Source organism: Cynocephalus volans, chromosome 9, assembly GCF_027409185.1.
Source record: "Cynocephalus volans isolate mCynVol1 chromosome 9, mCynVol1.pri, whole genome shotgun sequence".
Lineage (NCBI taxonomy): Eukaryota > Metazoa > Chordata > Mammalia > Dermoptera > Cynocephalidae > Cynocephalus > Cynocephalus volans.
In genome coordinates, this window is record NC_084468.1 from 36,912,427 (window position 1) to 36,925,053 (window position 12,627).

Genomic DNA, 12,627 nt, shown 5'->3' on the forward strand with positions numbered 1-12,627 from the left:
ATGCATTGAATCCATTAAACTAAGAGGTCACTTAAAAATGAAAGATTGCAGCGTTGCCTAAATGGCATCTTAATCTTTGTTTGTATTTTTCCCATGAGTGATAAGGACCTTCATTCTTAAGGATGTAAATTTGTTTTGGAGTGAGAGGCTGATAATTAGGTTGACCCCAGGGGAGAAACGTGATTTTAATTACACTTTTTTAATTTCAGTTCCTCACTGCCTTCCCCTGGAATGGAGGGTAAAGAAGGTAGAGAGAATTTCAGGAGAAAGCAGTACTTTGATAATAAATTGTTTTTTCTATATTAAAAATCCACTTGGATTTAAATACCACATTTGTAGACCAACTATTCTAAAGACATAATGGGGCACTATGGTGATCTAATGTCATCTGGAGAACTGTTTAAGCAAAGCCTTTGCCCTTTGAACCAACCCATGTAAAAATCTCTGGAACTCACGTGTTCACATGTGGTCAGAAGCAGGGAGGTTTTTCCATGCATTGATGTTTTATAATTCTTGACAACTTATTTTAATTGTCTTAATTGTTTAATGTTCTGTGCCTTTTGTACAGAAAAAAGAAAAAGGTAGAAGATCAGGAAGACAACTAAATCATGGTTCTGGAAGGAACTTGCATATGTGCACACACATGTGTGCACACACATGTACACACACACGCACACACATGGCACACAAAGCAGAGGATGTTTGTGGCCTGGTGATGACTAACCGATCATTTACATTGTGACCGCCTTCTGTGCCTGTGGTATTGCAGAAAACAATGAGAATAATGTCGAGAATTTAGGTGGCATCTTATGTAGACCTTACTGATTGTTGTTAAAAAGTTTCTAAGTCATATCATGATGACTAATTGAAATTAGATGTGACAAAAAATCAATTGTGATTGAGAACCATAGGGGTTCTGGTAGGAAGGAACGTGGTTTTTAGTAAGTTGGATGAAGTGAATGTTCTCTTTATTTTAAGAATTGCTATTTCTATGGATGCATTTTATTTCCCATATAGGCTGGTAGTGAGTTGGTGACTAATCATTCAAAATCCTTCCAATTTTCTTTGTCAGGATTATGTATCCAAGCAAGTTAATACATAGATAGATAGATAAATTTGGAAGAAATGCATTTGAATAATGTTATAAAATAAATGATCAACCAATATATAGGTATTATATATATCATATATTAGTTTTTAAAAAACTTTTTATAGAATCCATTTCTTCCAGATGTTAAAGCCATGGTCTTAATGATCTTGAAAAATATGTGTTTGGCCCCAAGCCTGTGGCATCCCCTGACTTTGGAGCTCTGGGTTTTAATGTTATAGGAGCAAAACTTGCAGCAGAGGGTCAAGGAAGGCCCCTGGTATAGGAGAAAAAGAGTTAATACATGAGAGAGATAAAAATCAACTCTGGTGAAATATACTTTGGGGAGTAATATTTTGAACAACTGTTGTTAAAAGTTTGAAAGTAAAGGCCTATAAATTGTTTAATATTCATGTTAAGACACTGTGGCTTTAAGTAATTAATTGCCCATGATCAAACTTACCAATACCTATAATGGGTCCAAAGGACATAAGGTTTCCTAGCGATGCACTAAGAAGTCATTATTCTGAGGAAACAATCCAAGTCCAAATTCAGGGACATACTGCAAAACAGCTGGCCTGCACTCTTTAACATTGTCCGTGTCATTAAAGATACTTCCCCCATCACCAAAAGGCTGAAAAACTGTTGTGGATTAAAGGTGACTATGAAGATATGACAGCCCAATGCAGTGTATGATCTTTGATTGGGACAAAGCAACTAAAATACACATTATTGGGACAACTGGAATTTGAGTACAAATTAAATATTTCAGTGTTGAATTTCTGCGTGTAATAACTGTCTTGTGTATATATATATCGGAATAGTCTTGATCTTAGGAGGTATATATGCTGGAGTACTTGCAGATGAAATGCAATAATGTGTACAACTTATCCTCAAAACGTTCAGCAAAAATAAGTCTGTACATATAATGTAAAATTTTATATACATGTGGAGGTAGAAATATATATGAAAGAAGGAAGGAAGGAGTAACAGAGGAAGGGAGGAAATGTGGCAAAATTTTGGATCTAGATAAAGGATATACAAGTGTCTTGGTACTATTCTTGCTACTTTCTGGTAGTTTTGAAATTTTTCATTATAAAACATTGGGGATTAAAAGAAATTAATTCTGTTTTTTTGGGGGGGAACCTCAAATAAGTAGTAGATCTGAAGATGGCCATCTTGGGTTAATAGAGATGAAGGCTTTTGTGTGAGGGTGTTTTCACACAACATTTTCTTCTTTCTGATATTCATGCCAGTCAGTAAAGGGCGACGGAGAATCCCTTTAAAGACTTTTAGGTTGGTTTACACTTTGCTGAGGAGTTGACAGGCCACTGACCATCTGTTGATGAAGTCTGCAGTAGCAGGGGCCGTAGAGATCTGAGAAGTGTGGCCAGAGGGTTTTCCATGCCCGGAACCCACACCTGTGTGTCTTAATGGCCTGGTGTTGAGAAGCCAATCCATTCAGATGGCCCCAGCTGCTTGACTTGAAGATAAATAGAAAAGTGTGTTTTTACATAGCAATTCCAAATTATAAACACATGTAGATTTACAAAGGCATGAATGAATAGGTGTATTTTAGCCCCTGAGTTGAGCTGTAGTTACAAAAAATTCAGTGGTAAAGGTGTTAAAACAAAGTAGTTGAAAATCATTTCCTGGCAAGAATGCAAGGACCCTGGATCCGGGTCTGTGTTTCTTCTGTAACGATAGCTGACACAGGAAGCCATGTGGTGACTGCCTGCAGATGCTTGCATTCTTTTTTAGGTGTTAGTGACACTGCTAGCTGTTGCTGGAGAGAAAGACCTCAAATTTAGGTCTTGGCATACCAAAGACTTTGAAAAATGCTCCTCTTCAGTCTGCCAGCTCGTCAGTGTTGCACAATCAAGCCACATCTTGAAACTCAATTTTATGGTCATTAGAGATCATGCTAAATGTTGTTTCATCCCAGAAGCATTGGGCTTTGTGCAGAAGGTATGAATGTGTGAAATCCTTGCTTACGGCAGCAGCTCGGGGGTTAAGCTTTTTCTTGTCCAGATTTTAATTGTAACAGCTGTTGTGTGTGTGTGTGTGTGTTTGCACGCATATGAAGTATAATTGGAAATAGATGATATTTGGGGATTCTGCCCTTGAGTGCTGAACCTTCATAGAGCTGTCATGAAATATTTGTTTGATCTTGCATGTGAGTCCCTGAGGATGAAAGCAATCTGAGGAAAAGAGAATTTTACAGACAGAAGGACATTTTAGGTATATTTGTTTTACAGATCAGGACATGTGGGTCTATAAGGAGGAAGTTATTTGCCCAAGATTAGACAAACAGTAAATGCTGAGATGTATCCCAAGCCACCCTTCTCCTTGGTTCCCAGTTGAAGATGGAACCCATGTTAATGTCAGATTATTTTATTTATTTTGAGAAAGAGGAGAAGGCAAAGACTCACTTTTTAAAGTTCGTCTCTTTTTTTCTTGCATTTGGCCAATACCTTCAAAATACTGTCACTGTGTCTTCCTGGACTCTGTGAAAGGCGTCACTTCATGGAATGCCCCAGCCTGATGAATGGTGGAAATTTAACTCTAGCTGAAGTTTGGTAGGATAGAGCTGGAATGTGACTAGAAGAATTATCCTACCGTTTAGTAACCCTAAGCCACTCAGAAACTTATTCTTTGGAAAAGGGATGTGTTTTTCTCTAATTGAAGATAAAAATTTCAAATATGGTTAGGGCTGAGCTTCCTGAAATGGATAAAAATGCAAGTTTCCATAAACTCTGTGGACTTTAGGAAGCTTTTAAAAGGTATCTGCTTTATTTTATGAAATTGATGCCAGAATAGTGACATTTCATTGTTTGGGGGAGTCAGAGTATGGGAAATGATGAAAAGGCTATAAAGATTTCCACATTATGAGAAGATTAAAAATATTGATTTGGAAAAAAAGGTAGACATACGAAGTTGTTGAAAACTGAGTAGCAGGAGTGAAAAGCCTTTATGCAAACTTCATCTTTTTAGAAAGATAACGCAATAAATTTGGGTCCCAGGTGTTTGGGGTGTCTGCCTGCCAAGAAAAGGTTTCCTGCAAGTTCTGTCCAGAGATTAGCTCTTGTGTGCTCAGCTCATCTTTATCAATGTCTTGTATTTTAGTTTTATATTCCATGACTTCCTTTAGAATTTCTAGAACCTGTACCTTCCCTTCAACAGGTTATCTTATAGTTTACCTAAAAAAACTGGTCAAATTTCTGTTCTCTGCCTCTGTCTCTCTTCCAGTTAAAATTATTGTTTTAGGCCAAGAGGGAGGCCATGGCTGTAAGCCCCCATAGTGATAGCCCCACATGTTAAATACCTGCCTGTTGAACCTGGTGTAGCTGGTACAGTGCTAGATTATCCTTCCTAATCTTTGCAAAGAAGTAAGTTACCAGCTTTCCAACTAATAAGAGGCAGAGTTGAGATTTGAACCTGGTGTGCCCAACTCTGGGATCTGTACCTTTCCCACTGTGTAAACTTACTCCATTAGGCCTTATAATATATAGTTGAATCTCAACACTTTCCAAACATCTGTTTGGAGGCATCAGTCTCTAAGGTGATCTTATATATTTCTAGAAGAAAGCCTCTCACCCTTTCTTATTTAAGATCTATTAATTTAACGAAATAGAGGCAGTGGTCTATTTTATGAGCAAAATGCACTCTAAATGTAATATTTCCACTATCACCTCTGTAAAATCAAGCTCCATGTGGCCACACCTCAAGCATCATAGTCAATGAAACACCAGTCTGGCAGCCGATAGTAGGAAAGCATTAAAAAATCTTTCCTGAAGTCTTTAAAAAGGGAATGTCATTCCATTCATAACATATAGCAAAATTTCCTTAAATGCCTTCCTCTCTCTCTCTGACTTTCTCTCCACACACACACTTGCACACTCTCACACACAAATCTCACACTTGCCAACTCTCCCACAGTCCTCCCCACCCCCAACGACCTAGAATCTTCCAGTCTCACACCGTGCTAGTTTTTACTCTTTTGCTTCTTACTCTTTTCTCTGCTATTACAAACGGTTTGCCTTTTCCAGTGCGAATCAATCCAGCTAGACTGAGCTCTCTTTGCCCATGATTCTGACACTGGACAACAAAGACTGAGGGACAGGCAGATGTAGAATTCACCTTCATGGTGGGAGAGGAGGAGTGACTTGGAATACCACCCTCCTGTGTTTTTCTTGCTAGTCTTTACTCTCTGTGGTGGTTGCATGGTACGATCAGGGGTCTCTGGGAGTCATCCTGCTGTTTTTTGGGGACAAGTAAAAACTGCTAGCTGAGCAATGTGCTGTGTGAAGGAGGCACATTTTACTGATGGAAATGAATAGACCTTGTAAAGTATCTCAGCCAAAATGGAATTTAATGGCACACTTTCTTTTGCCCTCATCCCTGGCAAGTATGGGAAACCTCAGTTGTGTTCCCACACCACACACAGAAGGAACGCTCAATTTGCTGCTCTTGAGTCTGCTGCCAAAGCTAAACCAAAGTAGGAATGAAGGTTAGCATTTTAGTAGGTTTAGACACAAAAGAGAACAGACCGTAGGGCATAACAACAAAATGCATGAGGTTTTTGGTACTTTCAACCCTGCCTTCCGTTGAATTTACCAAAGTTGAATGGTGGAATATGAACCCAGGGGGCTTTTTGTTTATTTGATTCCTTGCAAGTCAATATGGCTTGTATGCTGCTAGTTGTAACAACCTCCACTGGTAACTTGTAAAAGTAAAAATCATCCCATGTCCCGTCCCTCATCTTCTCAAATTACTTTATGTGGCCCCCTCCCCCCCACACTGCGTGTGGAATAACATCCAAACACCTCAGAAAGTCATTAAAAGCTCTTCCTGAGCCAAAGTAACATTTGGTTTAATCTTTCTTTCTTTCTTTTTTTTTTTTTGAGATTCATCTCAGCTTTTTATTTCTTTCTTTTTTTTTAAAATTTTATTTTGTCGATATACATTGTGGCTGATTATTGCTCCCCATCACCAAAACCTCCCTCCCTTCTCCCTCCCCCCCCAACAATGTCCTTTCTGTTTGCTTGTTGTATCAACTTCAAGTAATTGTGGTTGTTATAACTTCTCCCCCCCCCGTTTTTTTTTTTGTGTGTGTGTGTGTGTGTGTGTGTGTGTGAATTTATATATTAATTTTTAGCTCCCACCAATAAGTGCGAACATGTGATATTTCTCTTTCTGTGCCTGACTTGTTTCACTTAATATAATTCTCTCAAGATCCATCCATGTTGTTGCAAATGGCAGTATTTCATTCGTTTTTATAGCTGAGTAGTATTCCATTGTGTAGATGTACCACATTTTCCGTATCCACTCATCTGATGATGGACATTTGGGCTGGTTCCAACTCTTGGCTATTGTAAAGAGTGCTGCGATGAACATTGGGGAACAGGTATACCTTCGACTTGATGATTTCCATTCCTCTGGGTATATTCCCAACAGTGGGATAGCTGGGTCGTATGGTAGATCTATCTGCAATGGTTTGAGGAACCTCCATACCATTTTCCATAGAGGCTGCACCATTTTGCAGTCCCACCAACAATGTATGAGAGTTCCTTTTTCTCTGCAACCTCGCCAGCATTTATTGTTCAGAGTCTTTTGGATTTTAGCCATCCTAACTGAGGTTAGATGATATCTCAATGTGGTTTTGATTTGTGGTTTATCTTTTTCTACGTATCAGGGTACTTCAAAAAGATTTGTGGAAAAATGGAATCTTTCCATGAACTTTTTGAAGACACCTCGTATATCACTCTTAGGAACCAGAACTACATCTAATTTTATGACCTAAATCAAAAGAGTTGGCTGCATCGTGAATACAGTGATAAAAGTGTATCTGTTGGTGAGAGCAGTTCTTTACTGTGAGTTGGACAGGGTGGAGGGGAATTCTGATGCCCATTGTAACAGGCAGGGTTTTGGTTGGTCACGGGTGTGCTTGGATCAGACCAACAAGTTAGTCCCCTGGTACATCGTTATTGGGTACTTGGGAAGGCTTGATAAGAATTTTTGTCCATCCACTCATACAATGCTTATTATCTCCCTTCTGTTTTTCTTATTTAATGAGTGTATTAGTTGTCCATTGCTGGATAACAAATTACCCCAAAACTTAGCGGTTTAAAACAACATTTATTATCTCATAGTTCCTTTGGGTCAGGAATCTGAGCTGGGTCCCTAGTTCAGGGTCCTTGGGACAGGGTATCTCACAAGGCTGCATTCAAGGTACTGGTTGGTGTCATTTCAAGACCCGATTGGGGAAGGATCCTCTTTTAAGCTTACTCATGTGAATATTGGCAGGATTCAGTTTCTCACAGTGTGTTTGCCAAAGCAATTCTTAGTTCCTTGCCACGTGGGCCTTTCCATGGAGCAGTTTACAATGTTGCAGTTTGCTTCATCAGATGGAGCAAGCAGGAAGAACCTGAGAGAGAAACAAACAGACAGACAGAAAGTGAGACAGAGAGACAGAGAGAGAGAATAAATGTGATGTAAGTCACAGTCCTTTATAACTCTGAAGTCACTCTATATAGTCCTTTATATCTCTGAAGTGACATTTTATCACTTCTACCATATTCTATTAATGAAAAGCAAGTCAGTAGGTCCAATCCATGTTCAAGGGGAGGAGATTACACAAGGGCCTGAATTCCAGGAGGAAGAGATCTCTGGGAACTATTGAGAAATTGCCCACCATAGTGAATGAAATGGTTGTATTAATCTATTGAGAAATCAGGGCATAGATTTCTTATTCTCCTGAAAATGTGTCCCTTATAGTGATAGGACTTTAAAGATAACACAGTTTTCCTTGGACAGTCTCTCTTGTGTGCCATCCAAGGTCTGTCTCCCAGTTTTCCTTTGCATACATTCACCAACGAGATGGCATGTTCTCCTTACAATTCAAGACATAGTTCTTGCCTTTTAGGGAATCACCTTCTAGGAGACAAATATACAAGATCTAACTAATATAAGGTAGACTGTGAAATGTGAATGAAAAGCCTCTTCTACCCCCTGATATTCTTGTTATGCAAGGAGGATCAAGGAAGAAATTCTGATTTGAGATTAAGAACTTTGGAAGAAGTGGGATTTCAACAGGGCATCCATGAATAGTGAAGACTATTGGAGTTGGAGGAAGGACATTCTTGATTTAGTGCATGGAATGAGAAAGACTCTGAGCCAGAAGAACCTGGTCTTGTCTGGGAGTGGTTATTATTTGCTATGACTGCAGCTGGAGCTCAGGGTCCCTGAGGGAAGTCCATGCCTGGGAAAGTGAACCAGGAATAGTAAGTTGAGACCAGAAACGCCATATGGAGGTGTTTGGGCTCATTTTGTATGCAGTAAAAGCCACTAGAAACGAGGGAATCTTGCATTCCAGATAACTGGAATGGGCATGTGGAAAGCCGATGATGGCAAGAGACCAGCAGTAAAGGTCAAGTAGGAGGCAAGTGGTCCAGATGAGAGGCAACGAGCACCCGAACCGTGGTAAAAGCAGTGGGAGTGCAGTTGAGGAGACAGGATTTATTTTTCACCGAATGTAATGTGACATCAATTATAAGACATACCATTTTTTTAAAAAGTATAACAAGAAAAGTAAAAAAGTAAAAAAAAGCTGCCAATTCACTTATAACTCAATGCTAGGACACTAACAATGGAAAGACACATCTTTATTTTAGAGGTGAAAAAAAGCATACATCTTAGAAATGATGGAATACAACAAATAATCTTAGGAAGATGACATCTGTATTTTGGACTTGAGCAACTTGGAGGATGCTGATGCCATTAATAGGCATTATGGGAGTAGGGAGATAGGAAATGGGCTCCAAGAGAGAAGATGAATTCTCTTTTGGACATAGTGAGCTGGTTATCTGTAAGAGATATTTATGTGCAGATGTCTGGCAGAAATGTTGGTGTGGAACTCAGGGAAAAAGTTATAAAAAATTGGACTAGATTAATGAATGAATCATTTTGAAGTTAAATCCTTATGCTTAAGTATATATGAAGGCAAACTATTTATTTTTCTAGAACCACAAGCTTTGAAGTTCCCCTCCCACTCCCTCACCAAATTGCAGTCTTTGGAGTGTTTGATCTACATTAGCAGGGACTGGGGGAAGGAGGGAGGGGTGATAAAAGAAGTTTGATACCACAAGAGAAGTCACTAGCAATTGCACTTAGATTCGAAAATCATGACAGTGACTTAGAAAGATCTTCATATAATATAATTCATTGAGATATACTATCTGCCCAATCTCACGCCCTGGAGCCTTCTCTACTCCTTGATATTTTACTCTTGGAACTAGATGAGTGTATTAGTTTGTTCTGGCTGCCATAGCAAAGTACCACAGACTGGATGGCTTAAACAGCAGAAATTTATTTTCTCACAATTCTGGAAGCTGCGAATCTAAGATCACGGTGTGAGCAGGGCTGATTTCTTCTGAGGCCTCTCTTCTTGGCTTGGAGATGGCTATCTTCTCCCTGTGTCTTCACATGGTCTTTCCTCTGTGCATGTCTGTGTCCACATTTTCTCTTTTTATATGGACACAGTCATATTGGATCAGGGCCCAACCAGATGACCTGATATAACTTAATTACCTCTTTAAAGTCAAATACAGTCACATCTGAGTTACAGAGGATTAGGACTTCAGCCCATGAATTGGAGTGGGGTAGGCAGGAGATACAATTTAGCCCAAAGCAGTGGGTGAGCAAGCCAAGCACTTAAATTCTTATTCACATGTGTTATGAATGCCTAGACTTGCTAAGCTGAAGTCTAATATCCTCTTCATGCACCACAAATTATTTTTTCCAAGCTTGTTTCCTTAATTATTTTGTGTCTCTGAAGAGGTGCAAGATTATATATAGCAGTGCTGTAAAGCTTTTTTTTTTCCCCTTAGGTTTTTTCACCTTCCTGTCCCTGAAAAAAAATGCTATTCTTTGAAGAAAGAAACTGCTTGTTCTCCCTTATCTTTTATTGAATGGCACTTAGCAGAATTTGTGACATTACATCAGTTCCTCACATTTTCCCCTTAGGAACCAACCTTCAGTTAGCAACTGTGAGGAAAAAATATATAATAGCAGGAAATACATGTTTCAGCCTAAGTCTTACTTTTTTTTTCATACTCATAGCTTACCTAAAGAAGAAATTTTTGTGGATCTTACTCTTAGCATGTACTCTCAACCCAGATTTGTAGGGATTCTATTTGACAACAGGAAAAAAATTCACCAAATATTTGAAAGTGTCATATGAAAGAGGACACCGTGCTAGGCTGAAACAGCACTTCTCTTAAAATGTCCCTTCCTCTGAGATTGTTTCTGTAGGAAGTTTTTCTTGGCAAGCATTTCAAAAGAATTTGCTAGACACCTCTCGTAATTAGCAGGCTTGCTGTTAGAATGTTAGGTCTATCCTCATCTTGAATGGGTACAAAAAATAGTTTCCCTCTCTGTCATTTTCTCTACAATATAAAATACTGGATTCCTGAGTAAATAGTTTGATATTTATCTTTTCTAAAATTTAACTGTATTCAGGTTGAAGTTTTGATTTGACTTAAACATAAATTGTTTAAAAATATGATTGATGTGACATTGTGAGAATGGTATTTACCTTAGCAGTCTTCCTCACAAAAACCCATAACCCCAGTCTAACCATGAAAAAAAGTATCAGAGAACCCCAAATTGAGGAACATTCTACAAAATACCTGACCAGCTCTGTTCAAAGCTGTCAAGGTCATCAAAAACTAGGCAAGTCTGAGAAACAAGGAAAGTCCAGAGGAAGCTGTTATGTCTAAATACAATGTAAGATGCAGGATATAGGTTATACTGGTACTTTCTGTATTAACTTTGCAACTCTTTGTAAATCTGAAAATATTCTAAAATAAAGGTTTACTTTAAAATGGAATGAATTACAATAAAGATAAAAGACAGTATAATGCAAGGAAACTATGAAGTAGAGAAGGAAACACACGTTATTAATAAATATTAAATGTCAGCCTACCATTTGATGTATTGCTATCAATAAATGGCAGGATACCCGTGAGTCAGTTGGCATATCAATCTAATAAATTTTTGTAAATGATGAATTGGTTGTAAACACTGTGTTTTATAGCATTTGGAAATTCCAAATGGTAAATCCACACACGATGTCTCTACTCACATATTTCAGGATCCTGTTTTTAGAATCTGTGCAAAGAAATATTTCATGTCCTGTAGGGAGGTTTAATCAAAAGCAACAGGTGGAAAATGGCTTTTGCAGTAGCATGAATGGCTATAATCATAAATATGGGGATCTTAGAATTATACCAGCAGAAGACTATAAACACATTAATCACTTAGCAGTGCAGAAATTCCATTCTCAGATGTCATCTCAATTTCAGGCACAAAGATGAAATGCTTCCATTTAAATTCAGAACACTGAATGGATATGATGATCCTTTATTTTCATGGGGATTCATGGAGTGAGTTCGCCAGTTTCCTCATCTATAAAATGTGGTTGATAAATCTCATCTCAGCATTGTGGGATTAAATGAGACGATATATGTAAAATGCCTAATATGGTAGATAGTATGTTATCCATAAATTGTAGCTATGCTTATTATTTATTATGCTCATGATTATTATGATGGCCTTAGCATTCCAGAACTAGAAGCCATTTAGAAATTCATTTTTGAAACACCATTATTTTACAAATGAGTAAACTGAGGCTCAGAAGGCAGTGACTTGCCCAGGGTTGGGCAGCTACTTTATTCCAGAGTTGGGACTTAATGCTTGTCCCCCAGGTCCCACTTGGGCGCTTCTACCAGACAGTATTGCAAGCCCACTGCATGCTAGGGCTGTCACAAAGCTGTCCTGCAGAGTTACATTCGAGCATCTCTCCCTCTTGGGATGCTATTCCCCTTCAGAGGGAGCAGATTTCTCCGCCTCCCTCCCCAATAGGTGTGGCAATCAGCTCTCTCCCAGTTAGTTCCCTTTCCCTGCATCAGCATTCCAGCTGCTGCAGCCTGCTCATGGGCAGAGCAGGGCTTTGCTGTGGTGAGGACTGTTTGGGGAAAGGGAACGCAGGGCAGATGCCCCTCCCACCTCCCAGCCTGGGCATGCTAGAGGTCAGTGCAGAGGGCGAGGACATGTGGGGTAAGTACAACCCATTCTGACAAAAATACATATTTATGGGTGTCCATGAAGGAAGGAAGGAAGCTACTTAGATTTTAACACTTGGTAAATTTTTTAAAAAGTTACTTTTTATGCACTTACGAGATGGCTAAAATTATGTCAAAATTATTTTCCTATGGATTCACCTTGTCTCCTGATATTTTTACCACATGTTGCTTTTCATTAAGCTCTTTTTATTCTCTAAGGACAGCATTATTTTTTTCTTTTCTGGTATGTGGTAGGAGACACATAGCCACATTAGTTTGGTCAAAATAAAGGGGATTTTCAAGAATTTTGAGAGTGACAAGCAACTCTGCTGTGTTTTACAGATTGATTTGCACAGCACACTGTCCCCCGAAGGCACACTGTCCCCGCGCGACGTGTGGTGCCATGGGGAAACGTGA

General features: G+C 38.9%; 1 protein-coding gene across 14 annotated transcripts in view; it reads left to right on the forward strand.

The window, feature by feature from the left end:
* LIMCH1 (LIM and calponin homology domains 1) overlaps window positions 1-12,627 on the forward strand; it is a 349,568-nt gene that overhangs the window by 184,550 nt on the left and 152,391 nt on the right. The window lies entirely within an intron of this gene.